At 48.8% G+C, this 20,363-nt stretch overlaps 1 protein-coding gene and 1 long non-coding RNA gene across 14 annotated transcripts in view; one reads left to right on the top strand and one right to left on the bottom strand.

The window, feature by feature from the left end:
- The window catches only part of SNX14 (sorting nexin 14), a 2,214,134-nt gene that overhangs the window by 267,646 nt on the left and 1,926,125 nt on the right, over positions 1-20,363 (top strand). The window lies entirely within an intron of this gene.
- The window catches only part of LOC138453466 (uncharacterized), a 31,221-nt gene continuing 25,713 nt past the window's right edge, over positions 14,856-20,363 (bottom strand). The window contains exon 2 of the long non-coding RNA XR_011260434.1: positions 14,856-15,041. This is a non-coding gene — a long non-coding RNA (uncharacterized lncRNA). The remainder of the gene's footprint in view (positions 15,042-20,363) is intronic.

Here is a 20,363-nt window from a genome sequence, read left to right as displayed (position 1 = left end):
ATCAATCAATCAATCAATCAATATGCTGTCACGTTGAGGGTTCTACTTCCCAGGTGAGGGTAAGCAAGGTGATGTTTAACTTTCCTCTCCCCGTGCACATAATTATAGGCTCTCTACATGAGCAATGCTACATAACTGTTTCCTCAGAGGGGGGCTGGCAGACTCACATAAAATAATAAACTGGCCATCGCCGATGGCTTTTAGAAGTGAAACTATGTCATTTACACTTATACTAACATCATAGCCATTTAAGACCCCCAGTGACCTCAAAAGGGCACTACTATGTGATACGAACTTTGTTAAAGGTACTTATATAGCGCACCGTCACCAACGGAATTGGTCCCCAGGTGCTCTGGCAGATCTTCAAATGAGAAGGTGGGATGCGTTAGTAAGGTGAAGAGGGGAGGGACTAGGATAGTGAGAGGAGTGGTGTACTGTTGGCAGCTTCAACTCGGTATACACCGGGTGCTGAGCTTTGGTGCGGGTATCAGTCAGTCCGCGTGTGCTGTAGGTGCGGCTTATGTGTTGTTGCAGTGTGGTGAAGTGTGTGCGGCTTGTGCGAGAGATGGTTGTGTGAGTTTTTTTAGAAAGATACGTATGCAGAGAATTTGAGCCTATATTGGTTAGTGGGTTATATGAAATTTAACATGCTAACGTTCACGGATCTGTTTAAGAGTAGTACTTGCTAATCTACATATTCCGTCCAAGTGTGGCACTTGCTAATCTTCCCAATAGTTATCTCGATGTAGGGCAGGATGATGATCTCCATTCTAAGTGTGGCACATGGTAACATTCAAGTTCCATCTAGGTGTGGCACGTGCTAACATTCACTTTTTCTATCTCTATGTGATGAAGGCTGATGTTAAGAATTCCATATAAGTGTGGTATATGCTAACATTGGGAATTATGTTCGTAAGTAATGCAAAACAACATTTACAGTCCAGTCATGCGTAGATTTAGGTCGGAGGTCATACATTTCTCTAAATGTGCATGGTGTAAGCCTATGGCGGTGTACTTTAGCGAGAGGTATGGTAGAGTGGTGGGTGCTTTCTGGAGTAGAGTAATTGCTATACACCCTACCCAAGCCACAATTACAGTTTTAGTTGGTGTCTGTTGACTGCTTGCTTCATTGGCTTCCCCTGCTGACACCTGCAGACATGTCTTGGAGCCGCCATTGTAGGAGCCGCCCTTGTCCTTGGGGCCCTTAGCCGAAGGGGCTGCACGGGTAGGGGGCTGCTCTGCGGTGTCCTTGATGAGGGCGTGGTGCACCAATCAGGGCGGGGGGGGCATTGAGGGAGGCGTGTAGAGGGATGTTCAGGAAGCGGGTTGGGAAGGGGAGAGGGACCACGCGCCGAATGCGCTCACCGTGCTTTTAAGCACAGGTGCAAAAACGATTTTGGAGGCCACAAGAGGGCATGGTCAGGGGGCACCTACCTGATCAGCATCTCACGTCCAGAATTAGGAAAAAGATGTTCATGAAAAGATCCTGTATATCAATGGGAAGGCTGTAAACGGCTACCTTTCACCCTGCGATTGAACCCACATTATCCCTTTATCTCTCCAGTATAGGGGTGTCACGGTATTAGTTTTATGACGGTACGATAACCTTCTTGCCAAATGACGGTATATCATGGTTATCGCGGTATAGCAGGTGGAGTTAACTAATCTTAACAAATATTTTCTAAAAGGTCATAAATTGACAGATTTATCATCTCAAACAAAACCATGCACCCAGGGCCAGAATTGGGCTTTTCAACATACTTTCCACTGAAATTACTTGCTTCCACCAAACACAAACACACGTGTGGAGAGGGGGAGGGGCCCTGCTACAACTGGCAAAGCAAACTAAATAGCTTTTCTTAAGTGGTCATTTAGACTTTTTGTTCCCCCCACTGGCTACTGGTGAAGATGAACATGTTGCCGCAGAAAGCATTTTCTGACGGGTTAATGCACTGCCCTGCACAACATAGTAACGTCGAATTCTGCTCATCGTCGAAAAATGCTTAGGCTGCTACTGCGCATGCGTGAATTTCAATGGCAAAGCAAAATCCGACGGTACTGTAACGTCGGATTTTGCTTACCCGTCAGAAAATGCTTTCTGGTCTACGGGGCAGCGGGGCAGGTGCAGCGGGGCAAGGGGCAGGGGCAGCTGTACATTAACCCTATTAACCCTATGTTTCCACAGGGCATATTATTTATTTTAACCCTATGTTGTGCAGGGCAGTGCATTAACCCGTCAGAAAATGCTTTCTGCTTTCAGAAAATGCTTTCTGGACTACGGGGCAGGGGCAGCGGGGCAAGGGGCAGCGGCAGCTGTACATTAACCCTATTAACCCTATGTTTCCACAGGGCATATTATTTATTTTAACCCTATGTTGTGCAGGGCAGTGCATTAACCCGTCAGAAAATGCTTTCTGCCGTCAGAAAATGCTTTCTGGTCTACGGGGCAGGGGCAGCGGGGCAAGGGGCAGGGGAAGCTGTACATTAACCCTATTAACCCTATGTTTCCACAGGGCATATTATTTATTTTAACCCTATGTTGTGCAGGGCAGTGCATTAACCCGTCAGAAAATGCTTTCTGCCGTCAGAAAATGCTTTCTGGTCTACGATGCAGGGGCAGCGGGGCAAGGGGCAGGGGCAGCTGTACATTAACCCTATTAACCTTATGTTTCCCCAGGGCATATTATTTATTTTAACCCTATGTTGTGCAGGGCAGGGCATTAACCCGTCAGAAAATGCTTTCTGGTCTACGGGGCAGGGGCAGGGGCAGCGGGGACAGGGGCAGGAGCAGCTGTACATTAACCCTATTAACCCTATGTTTCCGCAGGACATATTATCTATTTTAACCCTATGTTGTGCAGGGCAGTACAGCATAGCATTAACCAGTCAGAAAATGTGTTCTGGTCTACGGGGCAGGGGCAGCAGGGGCAGGGGCAGTGCTACAGTAACCCTATGTTTCCACAGGGCATATTATCTATTTTAACCCTATTTTGTGCAGGGCAGTGCAGCATAGCATTAACCCGTCAGAAAATGCTTGCAATGGCATTTTTTGACAGTGTTTTTTGTAGCCAACCATATGTTGTACGCAGCAGTCAGCATTAACCCTATGTTAGCAATTTGTGTTATCATTTTTAAACCTGTGTTGTACAGGGCAGTGCAGCATTAACCCTATGGTGGCAATTTTGTACCCTATGTTACATCATTTATGGTGAGATTGCAAAATCAGACGGCAGCCTAAGCAAATTCTGACGGCACATAAAATGCAATTTTCTGCTGCCCTGCAAAGCCGCCTGTGAGGAATTGTGCCAATATAACCCTATGGTGGCTTGGCGCCGTCCTTCCCGGGCAACTGGAGCTGTGCCTCAGCATTTTTAACCCCATGTTGCATCATTTCGCCAGCCTAAGCAAATTCTGGTGGCGAATCCACTGTGGAATCGCGGGTATTGAGTCCTTTCATTTTTTCTTTTGTTCTTTTAGAGTATTAAGGCTGTTTTTGCTTAGAAGTTTACACATTTTATTGTTAATGTGATGATTGTTTTGCAAAGGTACATTTTAACCAAACACAATAAAAAATGTTTTTTTAAAAAAATGGAGTCTTTTCCTTTCCCCAGCTGTACAACCTGCAGGCTTGTCTGGGCCCATTTTTAATTCCAAGGCCCCCCCCACCCCTTTTGGTGTTATCTATTGTGGCGGTTGCCCTCCCCAGGCTTTCATTTTGCCTTAAAGTTTAGCCTTCCTGGTGATTTTATTCTGGTTCTGGGCCTCTCGGACCCCTCTAGCCTCATGGGGGGGAAGGGGGGTGGAAACCCCTTTTATGTAATGTCTTTGAGGCCCGGTCTTTTGGTGATGAGGTGCTGGTGGGTCCCCCTCCTTCTCAACCGGGCCTCCTTTTGTGGGACCTATTTTCTGCAGCTACTTGGGGATTCTCTCCTCGTGGAGGTAATGGGGCTATACCTGGCGGGTTGTCTCTCCTGGACCAGGTCTGCAGGGCCCCTAGTCCTTTACATCCCCCGCTTTTAGGGGGAAATGTCTCCCAGCGACCCCCCTGCCTGAGGTGTCCGCTTTGCCCCTCTTGGGTGCGGTGCCTTGGCCCTTCCTGGCCTCAATCTTCTCCTGGATGGTTGGTGTGGTGGAGGTTGTGAGGTAGTCCTCTTTGTATAGCTGACTGCTCTGTGGTCCGGAGCCTCCTCCCTCCCTTGCTATGTCCTACGGTATCTTCCTCTGTGTGTTTGCATTAATAGAGGTGCCTCACCTGTTGCACTCGTCGGGGTTGCACTTGTCGGGATCCTTATGAGGCTCCACGGGTGCTCCTGCTATCCCCCTGTTGCTCTCCTCTATGCTTGCCCCTTCAAGGCTCCTGCTGTCCCCCTGCTGCTTTCCTCTACGCTGGCCCCTTTAAGGCTCCTGCTGTCCCCGTAAGCTCTCCTCTACGCTTGCCCATTCAAGGCTCCTGCTGTCCCCCTGTTCTCCTCTACGCTTGCCCCTTCAAGGCTCCTGCTGTCCCCCTGTTGCTCTTATCTACGCTTGCCCCTTCCAGGCTCCTGCTGTTCCCCTGTTGCTCTCTACGCTTGCCCCTTCAAGGCTCCTGCTATCCCCCTGCTGCTTTCCTCTATGCTTGTCCCTTCAAGGCTCAGGGCTGGCTCCGGCTGCTTTCCCACTCATAAGACGGAGATGGATGGACGGAGAGGCTATTTGCAACAAAACTAGCTGCTTGGGTGCTGTAGGCAGATGAAAGTGTCTGAATTGCCTGGGCCTCCCTTTCACAGCCCGACAGAGGAGATGAGTAGTGCCTTTGAAGGGTTAGTCTTGCCCAAACTATGTAATGGGATGCTAATGAACCTGCTAATAAAACAACTACCCTTTTGTGAGGGTCCAATAATTAATGATATTGAGCATTGATTTCTAATACTTTAAGGAATGAAGCAAGCACACTGTGTTGTGATATGCACTTAGTTAGCAGGCCACACCATTTTTAAAATGTTCGTAGGTAGGCCACCCCCATCAGGTATTAGACCATGGCCATCATGCAAGACACACCCCCAAATGAGCCCCCACCACCTTACTTTCTTACCCCACTTAACGCCCTGGGAGTACTTGAAGCATATATGGGTAACATATAAAACATTCTTGCAGAGGGCTGGTTGTGGGTTCTCCGGATTCGAAGCACCAAACTCAACGTGGGTCTTGGATAGTCTTTCACTGAAGGAAAATCGTAAAGTACATGTACCCATAGTAAGTCTGCATAGCACCATGGATGACACAGTGACTGTGTAGACCTCTAATGATCTACCATCGCCAAAGCCTGAGATACCCATAACCTTACCTGCCATTGCCCCTCAAGGTAGGGGTATATTCAATCTTGCCCCACAAGGGAGGAGTACACCCAATTTTGATCAATCCAAGCATTCGGCTCTCCTCCAAATGGCCCGACCTTATGGCCAACATTGCTAAAGAGTTACTACTTTCTAAGGACCCATTTGACCGTGGCTTTTTGTCGGGTGCATTAAACGATTGGGTAGCAGACCTATAGGTGCCTAAATTGAACTTTGCATCCCAGACACATGGGCATGCTAGCGCTGATGCTACAGGCAGCAAGGGTAAACACTGCCAGCCAAACTCTTTCACAAAGGGAAAGGACAGATCAAGCCACTCAAACTGACCTCTGTATACAGGAATCCCTGAGTTCTATGGGGCCAATATTGGCATGCGATGAAAAGGCAAAAATCCCTAGCGTAGACTTATTACAGGAAACTGTTCCTTCCTTATCTCTGCATGAGCCGAGTTCTGGCCATAAAGAGGTTAAACATCCTACAGTCATGAATGCCAAATTGAAAAGCACTTCCCTATGAAATCTGCCAGTAAAAAAAAAAAAAAAATCACATATGCCTAAGATAATGGACTTAATGGACTCGAACACTCATGACTTTGTAATGGATCAAAGATATTTCATTATAACGAACATTCAGAAAACTAAAGAAAAAGAGCCCAAAGAAGCCCTGCGCAATAAGGTTCTCGCTTGGTTGTGCCACAGAACTGTCCCAGGAGTAGTCGGACTCAAGGACTTAAGGATCATTCGGAGGATAGATCTGAGTGACTGGCGTCTGCTACCCAATTGTGACTGCATTTTGGTGGGCTGTGGGGCCAGCACCTTGCCTGCTTTTCTCAGACGATGCAAATATCTACCCAAAGGGACCTCAAACTGTAACATTATTCTTAGAATTTAGATCTTCAGAGAGTTTCTTATGGTTCTTCCTGATTATTGTTAACATGCTTACTCTGATTTTCTCAATACTTGAACTGCAGTTACTAAGTGGATGGTGATTGTTATGTCTTGCCCATTTTGCTCTTATCTTGTTATCGACCCTTATGACAATGCATTACTTACCGTAAAAGCATTTCTGATGGTTGTAGCTGCTTAGATTCACATGCTGTGCATAGGTCCGACATCCAGTGGTCACTGCGGAGTATTGCATTTTGTTTTTCGTAGTCGAAAAAGGGACGTCGACAAGGCGTGTCTGAAACACTATCCCTATAGTGACATGCGTTGTACCCACAATCCCTCACGCGTCGAGGTCCCTCTGTTTGTATTTTTTCTGCCCTGAGGGAGCCTTCTAGACGTGAGTGAGTACAGAAAAGAGAGAGAGATATAAAGGAAGTCTATGTTCCTTCCATCCGAGCGGGGAGGAAGGGTGGGCGCATGTGAATCTAAGCAGATACAACCATCAGAAATGCTTTTACGGTAAGTATTGCATTGTCTTCTGATGTTTGTTAATCTGCTTAGAATCACATGCTGTGCATAGACTAGCGAGCAGTACCCGGAGTTGGCGGTGGGTTATGAGAAGGAACAGTAGAGAAAAGGTGTCGTAATACTGCCTGTCCCACCTGGGAGTCAGATCTAGAGTGTGCATCTAGACGGTAGTGTTTTGTAAAGGTGTGCACAGAACTCCAGGTAGCCGCTTTTCAGATGGACTCAAGGGGAACATTTGCAATCAATGCTATGGATGCCCCCGTGCCTCGAGTAGAGTGTGCTCTTGGCCTAAAGGGCAGTTCTCTCTTAGCAAGAGTATAGCAGAGAGGGATGCATTGAACAATCCATCTAGAAATAGTGGACTTTGAAATCGCATCTCCTTCTCTTCCTGCTGCCACCGAGACGAAGAACTGATTAGTCTTCCTCAGTGGTCTGGTTCTTTCCATGTAGAACATGACCGCTCTGCGTACATCTAGTGTGTGCAGAGTCCTTTCTCCCAAATTGGAAGGATTTTGAAAGAACGTTGGTAGTTCTATAGATTGGTCTACGTGGAATTTAGAAATAAATTTCGGGGCAAACCTAGGGTGCGTGCGTAGAACCACCTTATCTCTGTGAACTGTAACGAAGGGGTCTAGAATAGAAAGAGCCTGAAGTTCACTTACTCTCCTGATGGAGGTGATAGCTATTAAAAAAGCAGTCTTAAGAGTGAGGTGTTTAAGAGATGCTTTGTGCATGGGTTCGAATGGAGAGCCCATGAGTCTGGTAAGTACCACATTAAGGTCCCATCCGGGAGCTGGGTCAGCTATCGGGGGGTGTATTCTCTTTACTCCCTCCATGAAGGCTTTTATAACAGGGATCCTCCACCACAACACCTTGAGTTGGGAAGTGGTGTATGCAGAAAGTGCCGCTAGGTGGACTTTAATGGAGTTAACACTAGACCTGAATCCAGAAGGTGGGTCAGGTATAGGACAACATGTGTGGGAGAGCAGTCAATAGGGTTGATGCTTTTACTCCTGCACCAGATGACAAATCTTTTCCACTTGCTAGAATAGCAGTGGCGAGTGTTAGGTTTTCTGGCTTCCCTGAGGATGTCCATGCATCTTTGCGGGAGCTGTAGATGTCCGAACTCTATGATTTCAGGAGCCAAGCTGCTAAGTTCATGTTCTGGGGGCATGGATGCAGAGTCCTGCCCTTGTCCTGAGACAGCATGTTGTACGGGCAGGGGAGTCTCACTGGGGGAGATAGAGACATCTCCATCAAGTGAGCGAACCATGGTTGACGGGCCCACATTGGGGCCACTAGTATCATGGTTACTTGTTCCTGGTGCATCTTGTGCACCACCCTGTTGAGAAGGGGAGTCGGGGGAAAAGCGTAAACAAATTTCCCTGACCATTGCATCGACAGACCGTTCCCCTTGGATTGGTTCTGGGGGTACCTGGAGGCGTAACTTAGGCATTGTGAGTTTTCCATGGTTGCGAACAGGTCTATTTCTGGGAATCCCCATTGTGTGAAGACGTCGAAGACGATGTCTTCGTGCAGGTGCCATTCGTACTCTTCGGGCAGGGGGAAATCTCTGCTGAGTCTGTCTGCCAGCAGATTGAGTTCCCCGGGTACATGTAGTGATAGTAGGAACATGTCCTGTTTGAGAGCCCACTTCCATATATTCTGGGCCAGCTTGGACAGGCCTGGAGAGTGGGTGCCCCCCTGCTTGTTGATGTAGTACATGGCTGTGGTGCTGTCTGTAAGGACCATTACTGTTTTGCCTTGTAGGTGTTCCTGGAAGGCTCTTAGCGCCTTGAACACAGCTAGTAGCTCCAGTAGATTTATGTGTTTGGATGCTACGTTCGGAGTCCACACTCCGTGAGCAGTCTGATGGGATAGGTGCGCCCCCCATCCTGTCAGGGATGCGTCTGTGGTTAGAGTGGCTTCCGCCGCGGGTGTGGCAAAGGGTTTCCCTTTTTCCATGTTTTCCTTTGTCCACCACCGTAGCGAGAGAACCAAGGCTTGCGAGACCACAACTAGATCCTCCCATAGTCAGCTGGCCTGACACCACTGGCTGTTGAGCCACTCGTGCATTGGGCGCATGCGCAGGCCCGCGTGAGGTACCAAATAAATACACGACGCCATCATTCCTAGCAAGCGCATTGCTTTGCGTACCGTCACCTCTCGACCGGTTACATATTGAGGGATCTGAAACAGCATGTTTTGGACCCTCTCTTTGGAGGGGAAGACGAGGCCGTCCTTTGTTTGAATTAGAGCCCCTAGGAATTGCTTGATTTGACTGGGGTCTAAACTGGACTTCTTTTCGTTGATGGAGAAGCCCAACTGGAACAAAAGGTCTACCGTCTTTTGGGTATTGGAGAAGCATGTTTTGTAAGAATCCCCTGTTATGAGCCAGTCGTCGAGGTAAGGGTAAACTGGGATGGACAACCTGCGCAGGTGGGCCGCTGCCACTGCCAGCACCTTCGTGAATACCCTTGGTGCTGATGCTATGCCGAAGGGTAGCACTTTGAACTGGTAGTGTTTGCCCTCTATCATGAACCTGAGGTATTTTCTGTGCGCTGGCAACATTAAAATATGAAAGTATGCATCTTTCATGTCCAATGTTGTCATGTAATCTCCCTGAGAAAGCAGTGGGATCACTTCCTGTAAGGTTACCATACGAAACTTTTGGGGTTTGATAAACTTGTTCGCTGGGCGCAGATCTAATACAGGACGCATGGTTAGATCCTTTTTGGGTACAAGGAAGTACACTGAATAAATACCTTCCGTTACCTGAGATAGAGGCACGACCTCTATGGCTCCTTTTTCCAGCAGTTGTTGTACTTCTTGGAGAAGGATGGCAAGATGTTCCGGTGTCATGCGACGTCCCCTCGGGGGTCTGTAGGATGGGGAACTGTTGAATTCGATACAGTATCCGTGGGCTACGGTGGAAAGTACCCAACGGTCTGACGTTATCTCCTCCCATGCAGGAAGAAAGGATGTTATCCGGCCCCCGACCGGTGTTGCATGGGAGGGGACGCGAATCTTCGCGTCACTTGGAGTTGTTGGGGGCTTGGGAGCCTCTGGGGGTGGATCCCCGACCTCTCCCTTTACCCCGGCGTTGGCCTCTTTGGCTGTACTGCCCACTATTGGTCTGGTAATTGGTGGCAGGGTATTGTTGATGCTGACTTTGTTGTTGTTGTTGGCGTTGGCCACGAAAAAAGCGTTTGTTGCCATAGCCGCGTCTGGTAGTGGGCTTAGAGATTTGGTCAAGAGTCTTGATAGTATCGAACTCTTTTTTAGCCATCTCTAGAGCTTCATCCACCGCTTTCCCGAAGAGGTTAGAGTCTTCCACAGGTTTATTTATTAAAGACGCCTGTGTCTCCGGTTTAAACCCTGAGTTGCGCAGCCATACATGGCGTTTTAGGAGTATTCCCTGCACCAGGAAACGTCCCGCTGTTTCTGCCGCGTCCAGAGAGTTTTTTACAATGCTCTGGTTCACCTGGGTTCCTTCGCCAATAGTTGAAAGTAGGCGTGTACGTAAAGGCTCCGGTGCTTCCTCGGCGTCCTTGCGCAGTTTGGCCCACTGCGCGTCTGCATAGCTAGCAAGCAAAGAATTGTTGTTCGCAATTCTTGCTGAGAAGGCAGCCGAGGAAGTTACTCTTTTTGCAAGGGCATATAGCCTTTTGCCCTCCTTGTCATGGGGTGCCTCACTGGTGGAAAGTGGTACCCCTGCCCTCTTTCTAGTATTAGATACTACTAGGGAATCCGGAATGGAATGTCCCCTAATGTAGAGCGGGTCTGAGGGAGAAGGAGTGAAAAGTTTTTCAATTCTCGGATTTACCCCTCTGATCAATGCGGGAGTGGCCAGCGAAGGGATGATTCTTCTTTTCACTGAAGCTAGGAGGGGAATGGTCTGGCTGACCGGGGGTTTCTCTTTAATTACTCTTTCCACAAAGTCTAATTCTGGAGAGAGCTCCCCAGTGTCCAGTTCGAAATGTGCTGCTGCTCTGCGCAACAGTGCATTGAAAGTGGGCTGATCGTCAATTGGAGACGTGTTCCTAAACGGTGAATTGTCAGGAGGATTTAGGTTTAGGACATCAGTGTCGGAATATACTGATGGGGATTGCCAGGGGTGCGAAGGTCCTTCTGTGTTTTCTCCGAAGCCTTCTTCTATAATGTCTGGCCTGTCTTCCAGACATTCCTCCTGGTTCTGTCCTTCTTCATCGTCCATGAAATCATCCTCCTCCTCCAAGTATTGTTCCTCCCCAGTGAGGTCGTATACATTATGGAAGTCTGAGGCTGTGTCCACCTGGGGATCGACTAGCCTTGGATTTTTTGCCCTGGGGACCTCCTGAGGCCCTTCTCTAGTCCTCTTGGGAGTTTGAGAGGACTGGGTATTCATAAACCTTTCCATCGTCTCCATACAGAGGTGGAGTCTTTCCATGGTTTCATGGGGTACCCCAGAGCGGTCTGGCGGGGGAAAAATAGAGTCATCTAGCTGGAAACGGCTCGACCTCTCCCAAAGCGTCGAGGAAAGTGTCCCGTCGCCCTCCGAAAAGCCTTCAGGTGTGCTGGGTGACCCCCCGACTGAAGGGGGTAGTCCCTGCCTTCCTTCGGGCTTTTTCGGCGTGTCTTTCGACTTGTGCGTAGCGCTCGACGTGACTTTCGGCGTACGCTTCTGGGCGTCGGCTACAGCGATCCTCGCCAAGCTCTCGGCGACTTGTTTGTCGGCGACTCGTTTGTCGGCGGAAGCTTGCGTTTTTGACGCTACGGGTGTCGATCGCTCTACGGCGGTATGCGCCTTTTGTTGATGCGCGCCCGCCGATGGTTTGGGGGCGGCGCCCTTATTTGCCGAAAGCCCAGTCGCTGGTCGCGGCTGCGAGAGGGGCTTCGAACCCGAACGGTCCGAGGAGGCCGCTGGTGGAACCTGCGTCTCCTTGGGCGCCGAAGCTCTCTTCGTCTTAGACGAAGAAGAGCCGTGGGTTGTGTGCTTAAGTGTGTTTTTGTGTGCGTCAATGTCGCCAGGGTGTTCATCCCCATAAGCAGGGCGTGAGCCGAGCCCGTCGGGGCCGGGGACAGACGACGAAGCGCGCGAGCGCTCCTTAGAGGGGTTTTCGACTTCCGTAGCGGAGGTCGTGTTATCGCGTTCCTCGTCACTGTCGGTGGTAGCAGCGGCGGGTGAACCTTCGGCCTTCGACATCGCGTAGGCCGCCCACCTCTTAACCCTACGGTCTTTTAGAGTTTTAGGCTTAAGAAGCCGACAAGCCACGCAACCCTGCTCCTTGTGATCGAGGGGCAAGCAGCGGTTACACCGTGAATGCTTGTCCTTCCAAGTAAATTTGCCTTTGCAAAGCGGGCAAAATCTAAAGGGAGTCCTCTCCGTAGCCGAGGTAATAAATCGTGATAACCACCCCAAGGGAAAGGAAGGGGAAAGGGAAAGGCATTCTCAGAAAAGAACCAGAGATGTCCCACGACCCCACTCTCCCTACTGTATATGGCCTGCGAGGCCAGGCCACGTGTTCGGCATCGCCGAAGGATCTCCTCCGCTCGACCCTCCGTCGAAGATCTTGCTCGGCGGACAACAGCTTCACAACTGCGTCGAGGGAGGGAGTATGTGTTTAATATTAATGAGAAAACGACCAAAGGTCGAGGAGATGAAATTTGCAATGTCTCTCGAGGAGCTCCGCGTAAAGGCGACCAGTAGCTGGGCGGAAAAAAACAATCTGAGGGACCTCGACGCGTGAGGGATTGTGGGTACAACGCACGTCACTATAGGGATAGTGTTTCAGACACGCCTTGTCGACGTCCCTTTTTCGACTACGAAAAACAAAATGCAATACTCCGCAGTGACCACTGGATGTCGGACCTATGCACAGCATGTGATTCTAAGCAGATTAACAAACATCAGAAATGTATTTATGTTGTTTGTCTTGTCTGCGCCCTTAAGCTTCCGGGTTCTCAGGTGCGCAATACAAATTCAATAAAGTAAATTAAAAGAGCTCAAACACCGCCTGGGGACTGTATGGGAACCTGACGCATAAAGTGTTGCTAAGTATCACACACCAGGTGAAAAGTGCGGCTTCTCTCTCGTGCAATTATCACACCATTGACGAGAAGTCCTGTCCCGCCTCCCCTCACTGAAACAATAACACTCATTCTGAAAACAACGCTACAACTGACTGCACACTACACATCCCATCTCGAAAAACCGCAGCTATCTGGACAATTGGAGACACTCACTGCCATCCTTGCATCCTTCAAGGACACATCATATGTGCCTGGCTGCTTCTGTACTCGAAACTCTTTAAACTGAAGCACTCCTCCTTTACCTGACAATCATTAACTGCTCACAGCAGGACACAACTGTATTAGTTCCGGAGGCAAGTGGCCTTCATAGAATCATAGTTGGCTAGCCCAACCCTCCGATTGGGTTTATAGCTCTTTGGTGACTATTAGCCAATTAGGAGGGCCGTTGGTTTGGGATATGAGGCACACTGTGGCAAATCAACTTCCGGTGCACCAGTGGTGCAGAGATGAATATCGGTTTCTAAACCATCAAACAACCCCACAACCTCTAGTATACCATAAGGGATCTGAATAGATTGTAAACATAAGCAAATTATAAACCTTGTTCAATTTTGGTAACATGGACGGAGCGGCATGCTTATCTGTGAATAGTCGTGGATCGTTGGTTAGTTGCAACACAGCGATAATACAATTATTACCCAATGTCTTTGCTTTCGGTAATAATCGCTTCGTGAAAGCGAGGCGAGTGGAAAGCATCTAAAAGTTCCTCTGAGCCTGTTTTTGCCATTTAATTGTATTAATCTGTGCTCCGCGCCTCAGTGAATCCCTCTCCCTGCCTTCCCCACCAGCTTCCTCTTCCTGATCCCCGGCCGTCTCCCAGCCCGCCCACCTCCCCGATTGGTCAGATCACTAGTCTTAACGGATATGAGTTTCTTGACCTACTATCCGCCAGTTGTCGCTGGTACCCCCGCCCTTATTTCCCTCGTCATCACTGTGTGCCCACAACCCCTTAGGTCCCAACGTTTCACTGTGTGCCGAGACCCCCTGGTTCACATCTCGTCACTGCCCCTCCAACAACCTCCGGTTCAGTGTGATGCTGCCAGCTTCTCGCCTGGTCCCCTAAGATATCGCCATCTACCCCATGCCCCTCTCGTGTCCCATGTTGTCGCTGTGTTCCCCCAGCCCCCTTTCGTCCCCCTTGATGTCGCTGTATACCCCCAGCCCCTCTGGTACTGTGATTTCTCTCTGTACCCTCTGGTCCCCTGCATGCTGTTGCGGTTTGCCCCCACCCCCGGTCCCCTGCGATGCCCCTGTGTACCCAACCCCTCCGGTCCTCGTTTACAGTTCCCAGGCATGCCCTCCTGTCTGTGCCCTAGCACCTGCACTGTCGAGGTGTCTCTAGACCGAGTGCAGTAGCTAGTCTTCACATTTGTGCTGTTCATGCCCTGTGGGAGGGTCTTTGCTTTCTCCCTCTTTCCCTCCCTTGTCATTGAATGCCTTTGAAGCGCATTGCGCTTAATCGTCGTGTGGATGGAACATCATATCATATCACTATGCTTACTCTCTACTCTACACATTACACAATTAGAGTGCACCTATACCCCTCAATCAATTCGGCCAAGCTGCTCACATATAACCACTACCCCACAAACACGTCATCACTCTAATAAAAGGCAGCTATATCCCATTACAAACTGGCCTTGCTGCACATATAAGCGTCCTACAGGCCTAACGCAGCCAGAACCCAGTCTGGGTGTACACCCACCAGACTGCACACATATCATCAACACCTCATACACCCCAGTCAAAAATGTCATAAAACGGATGCAAATTATATATACTGTATAGCTTATGAATTATATGTTCTTTAGCCACTACCAAGGAGTTCTCCAGGATGAAGTTTCAAGGCACAGCCAAATAGTTCCTACTGGATAGTATGTGATGTTCCATCCCACTCTGTTGCTCCTGTCAGCAAGCATAGATGTACATGCCCCCATTTGCTTTATTGGCCCACATTCTGTATAGTTGAAGGCCATTTGAAGTTACGCTGATTTGATCAATGTTAACACAAAGAAGCAAAGTAGTAGAGAAGCAATCAAGTTTTATGCTGATCATTTTATTCTTTACAATGAAATATGTATTAACAGAAAATAAATTGCAAAAACCAGCAAGAACATTTATTTTTGGACAACTTCGAAACAATGGCACTCAGGAGGTTGGTGCGAAATTCAGGTCATCCACACAAGCCAACGCGGAATGCTCCAATGAGGATGACTTCTCTCTAAGTGTAAAGAGATAAAAAAGTAAGGCTCAAAGATTGGGATGCATGCAATAGCCACCAAAATGTAACGTATGACAGCATGAACATATTAATCAATAATTTATTGGGTATTTATAATGCCCCTATACAGCAAATGGTGCATCAAGGTACATATATTTATAATAGTAATGTGAAATTAAAAATTACAATGTACATGTCATCAGAGTGAACTGGACCTTCCAGCCCTCTAAGATGAGATAGCAATACCCTTGAGATAGATGGGGATGCAGAATTGTATTCAAACAGCAATAATCGAAACAACTCAGGTAGTTGGCAAAAGGATAAGTGTTTTAATATCAATTATCTAAAACAGGAATGATAACGGACATCAGCAGATGTCTCTCATCACTATCTCAAAGCGTTTCATTAAAAAAATGACACCTTTATAGTTAATATTCGTCATTGATGACGTTAACCTGTGTATCACTCATGTCATCCTACGTGGGAAAACTTAAATACCTACGGGTGAATGCGATAGGGTCTAAACGAATCATCTAGGTATACTATCCATACTCGTTTGGGCAGTGAAATAAAGTGATAGGCTTCTTAACATTAGGTGGGGCAACTAAGCCCTTCCCTAAAATGTCACTATAAATGTCACTACAAATGTCACTAAATATACGACGTCTAATTGGCTTCACAACTATAGGACCCTTGATCATGCGGTCCTTTATCATCGGTAACTTTCCAACCTCTGTCAGTACCCTCCTAACCTATGTTAGCAGCTCTCAGGCTGAGTGTCCAGGTGCAGATAAGCTAGTCTTAACCACAGCTTCCCAACAATTAACATGATCATCCATCATCACCTCAGTGGTCTGCTGTAAATTAGGGCGTTGAACTCGTCCTTGGAAATGTTCCTTGCTACTGAAGAATTCAGGGGAGTGAAGGCACACTCTGCCTTTGTGCGTAGGTGTGACCATCATGCTCTTCCGACTTCTTCTCCCCACGTGACTAAAGACCACAGAATTGAGCTTTCAGAATTCAGATTTTCCGGACTAATGTCCAGGAAAGTCATAATTGTATAAAAAAATTTATATTTTATGCGGCTAGTAGTTTTGACCATTGTTCCTGAATACATATTCCTAAATTTCACAATTTGCATAACATTGTATCAAAAAACTCCCACTTGTGTACAATTCAACCAGTATGTTACAAAAGGAATGAATTGCCATTTTCAACTGTGGGTCACTTTTTCATTGGTGCCTGAGACAATTTTATGCCCCAGGCCAACCTGGTGGCCAACCATGCTTGGATAGTGTCATACATTCTGTTGATGTAGCTGTAGTCTTGGTCATAAATCCCTGAGAGGGGAATGAGGATTTGGGTATCATCGGCATAGTTGGTATGAGCCTTGAGGGACCCCGCAGGGAACTTGAGTTGGATGGGCAGCAGTGCTTCCAGCATAGACACTGTGTGCCTGCAAGAAATTAGGCAATCCATTTGGTGGACTTGGTTGAAATGTTGGCAGCTAAAGTGAGGTGGTGGCAGAGTGTTTGGTGGTTGACCAGGTCAAACGATGCCGATGGATCGAGAAGGAGGAGGGCTAGGTTGCCAGTGTCGTGGATATCGTCGAGTTGGTTTTTCAGGTCAAGGAGGAAGTATTCTGTGCCATGGACAGGTATGAAGCCTGACTGGTGAGGGCTGAGGATGTTGTGTTGTTTCAGGTAGGCTTGTATTTTAATGTATGATATGGAATTTATAACGTGCCTATACACAAGTGTTTCTAGGCCAGAGAAGACAAGGATGGGGAAACAGAGGGAGGACGAAACAACGATCTTACTAGGCCTTGTCATTTAGATCACGCAAGTGCAGGGAAGGGGATGTAATCAAAGGTGCAGCCAGCGGGTGGCTCAGTGCAGGTAATCAAAAGTGCAGCCAACGGGTGGCTCATAAGTGCAGAGCGAAGGGGATGTAGGGTTACAGATACAGACCCCAAGTGCTGGGGCAGCCAAAAGGCAGTGCAAGGTGCAACTGGACAGGCAGGGACCTGGGCCCAACTTCAGAGGGTGACCAGTGCGTGGACCAGACGGGTCATCAGCAGGGGAGAGGAAGAGAGAAAGCAGAAGCAAAGAGGAAGGTCTTGAGTTGCTTCTGGGACCAGAGGTAGTTCTGCTCAAGTTTGAGAGAGGCAGGGAGGCTGTTCCAGAGGGAGGCCCCAGCCGAAGAAAGAGATCTGCCCCCAACTTTCTGCTTTGAAAAGCGACTGACCCTCAGAGAGTTGGAGGTGGATGAGCGGAGAGCTCGAGAAGGGACATGTTTAGGAAGAGAGAGTTGTAAGTAGTGCGGTCCCAGTCCCCAGAAAGACTTGTGGACAATGCAGAGGGTCTTGAACTTGATCCTTGCCACCATTGTGGGCAATGTAGGCAGCAATGGTAGATGAGTGTTCAAAATGGCTGCGCATCGACGCCATGTTATCCTGGCTCAAATTTTACACACTAGCATTACAAAGCCGTGTCTCCAGGTGTCACAGGTCCTCTGTCTGTTACGCAGGGGCAGCACAAACTTGTGCATCCCCATAGGGTTATGGCACCTGCACTATAGTAGTACACAGGACACAGTAACCCCTCAGAGATAGAGGGTTAGGGTCTGTTGGATTGGATAGGCACAGGGAGGTAGGGTAACCGGAAAGAGAGTTAGGTAGAGGGTGTGGAAAGCAAGGGGGAAGTAGGGTAAGGAACAAGTTACTTACCTGTAACTGTTGTTCTCTAGCATGGGTCTGGCACGGAATCACATGCTCATGAATATTCCCTGTCGTCGGGCTGGGAATCCTCGGTATAAGAAAAAAAAGTTTCACTTTTGTTTATAAACTGTCTTTCTCCTATAAACCAATGTCTGAGCTATGGGTCATACTGCCACCAGCCAATGACTGCCCTCTCCCTAAGCCCCTCCTCTGGCAGCCATCCTCAGATTTGGTAGCACGTAAAGTGGCAGTATGACCAAGAAGAGCCCCAGAGGGGCAGGAGGGTTCACATGTGATTCCATGCCAGACCCATGCTGGAGAACCACAGTTACAGGTAAGTAACTCGTTCCTTCTCCAGCATGGGGTCTAGCATGCATTCACATGCACATGAATAAAGAATACATAGCCCGGGAGGATAGCTCAGCGGCAACGTGCGCGCCTTGGAAGCAAGACGACACGAAGCAACACAGGTTCGATTCCCGGGTCCGCGCTTAGAAACCTCTGGGTGTTTAAGCGCGTTATAAATACGCAACTAAGACAAAAAAGAAAAACAATTATGCAACCAAAAAAAAAACAATTCCTGTAACAGCGCCTCGATGCCCGTGGCCTGTGTGAGCGCTTTAAAAATGGAAATAAATAAAATAGCAGTACATACATACACGCCCATGGGAGGTGGCAAGGCTCAACAGAAGGAATTACTCTTACCTCCTCACCTTCAAGCAACCAGGTTGCGTAGCACTGCTTGGCCGACTCTGTACTCCTCTCTGAAATCCCTGTCAATGCAGTAGAATTTCGTGAAGGTGTGGGTAGACCTCCACGTAGCAGCCCTGCAGAGGTCTAGCAGGGGCACAACAGACAGGAACGCAGTCGTCGCAGCGATCGCTCTGGTGGAGTGGGCTCTCGGACGGCCAGCCAGCGGTTGGTTTGCCAACTAGTGACAATGGGAGATGGAAGCCTTGGACAAGGCCTTCCCATTGTTCACAGGACCAAAGTTAACAAAAAGCCGAGAAGCCTTCCGGAAACTCTTTGTGCGGGCCACATAAAGCTTCAGCCCTCGAGCCACATCCAGTGAATGCAAAGTCTTTTAAGCCGGCGACGAAGGAGTCAGAAAAAACACAGGCAACACCAAGGGTTCGTTCACATGAAATTTGGATGGAAACTTGGCCATGAAGTAGGGGTGCGTCCGCAGCACCACCCTCGTCTCGTGGAAAGTGAAATAAGGCTGCTTGCAGGACAGGGCATGGATCTCACCTACTCTCCTGGCAGAGGTAATGGCCACGAGGAAACCTGTCTTCCAAGAAGGAACTTGAGCAGAGCTTTATGCATAGGCTAGAAAGGGGCCCCGTGAGCCTAGTCTGCACCACGTTGTTTTCCCACACCGGGGCAGCGCCTTCACCGGCGGGAGCGATCGGAACAGTTCCCTAATGATCTCCATGACTAGATGGTGCGACCAAAGCAAAGACTGTCCTGAAGCCCTGGTGTAGCGGGAGATAGCCGCCAGATGCACCAGGATGGCGACGTGCGCCAGCCCTGACATAGCCAACGACAAGTTGGAAGGACTTGTGGGCTGTGACCCTCAGAGGGTTAATCTTCTGTGATCGGCACCAGGTCGCGAAACGCTTCCATTTGTGTCTGTAACACTTCAGAGTCCACGACTCCCTGGCCTTGGCGAGGACCTCCCTGCAGTCCGCAGGCAGCTCCTAACCACCGAACTCGAATGCTGCAGAAGCCAGGGCTTCAGGTTCAGCGATCTTGGGTCGTGGTGCAGTATTGCGCCTCCTACCCTGGCGAGAAGATCCACGACCACTGGTAGCTTGACTGGAGGGGACACGGACATGCTGAGAAGGTCCAGGTACCAGATTTGCTTCGGCCACACTGGTGCGACGAGGATCATCCTGAACCAGCACTGTTTGAGTTGACCGATGACTTGTAGTAGCAGCAGCAACGGAGGGAACGCATACAGGAACAGGCCTTCCCAAAGGGAAGGTGAATGCCTTCCCCATGCTCCCCGGCTGGGGGAAGCTGATGGTGAACCTCCGGCACTCAGTGTTCATCGCCGTCGATAACAGATTGATGTGAGGACTGCCCCACCTGAGGAAGAAGTTTTCCACTTCACTCTGCAGAAGCTCCCACTCGTGGCAAGAGCGCAGCTCCCTGCTGAGGGAGTCGTCAATGTTTTTGACTCCCGCCAGGTGAAAAGGAAGGAACAAGTTACTTACCTGTAACTGTTGTTCTCCAGCATGGGTCTGGCATGGATTCACATGCTCATGAATATTCCCTGTCGTCAGGCTGGGAATCCTCGGTAAAGAAAAAACCAGTATCAGTTTTGTTTCTGATCTGTCTTTCGTAGTAATAACCAATCACTGATCTCTGTGTCATACTGACCACAGCCAATGACTGCCCTCTCCCTAAGCCCCGCCTCTGGCAGCCATCCTCAGATTTGGTAGCACGTAAAGTGGCAGTATGACCAAGTGAAGAGCCGCAGAGGGGAAGGCGGGAGGGTTCGCATGTGAATCCATGCCAGACCCATGCTGGAGAACAACAGTTACAGGTAAGTAACTTGTTCCTTCTCCAGCATGGGGTCTGGCATGGATTCACATGCT

Source organism: Ambystoma mexicanum, chromosome 4p (assembly GCF_040938575.1).
Source record: "Ambystoma mexicanum isolate Mex_15411 chromosome 4p, UKY_AmexF1_1, whole genome shotgun sequence".
Taxonomy (NCBI): Eukaryota; Metazoa; Chordata; class Amphibia; order Caudata; family Ambystomatidae; genus Ambystoma; species Ambystoma mexicanum.
The sequence above is the reverse complement of the archived record's forward strand: the minus strand, read 5'-3'. Positions and strand labels throughout refer to the sequence as shown.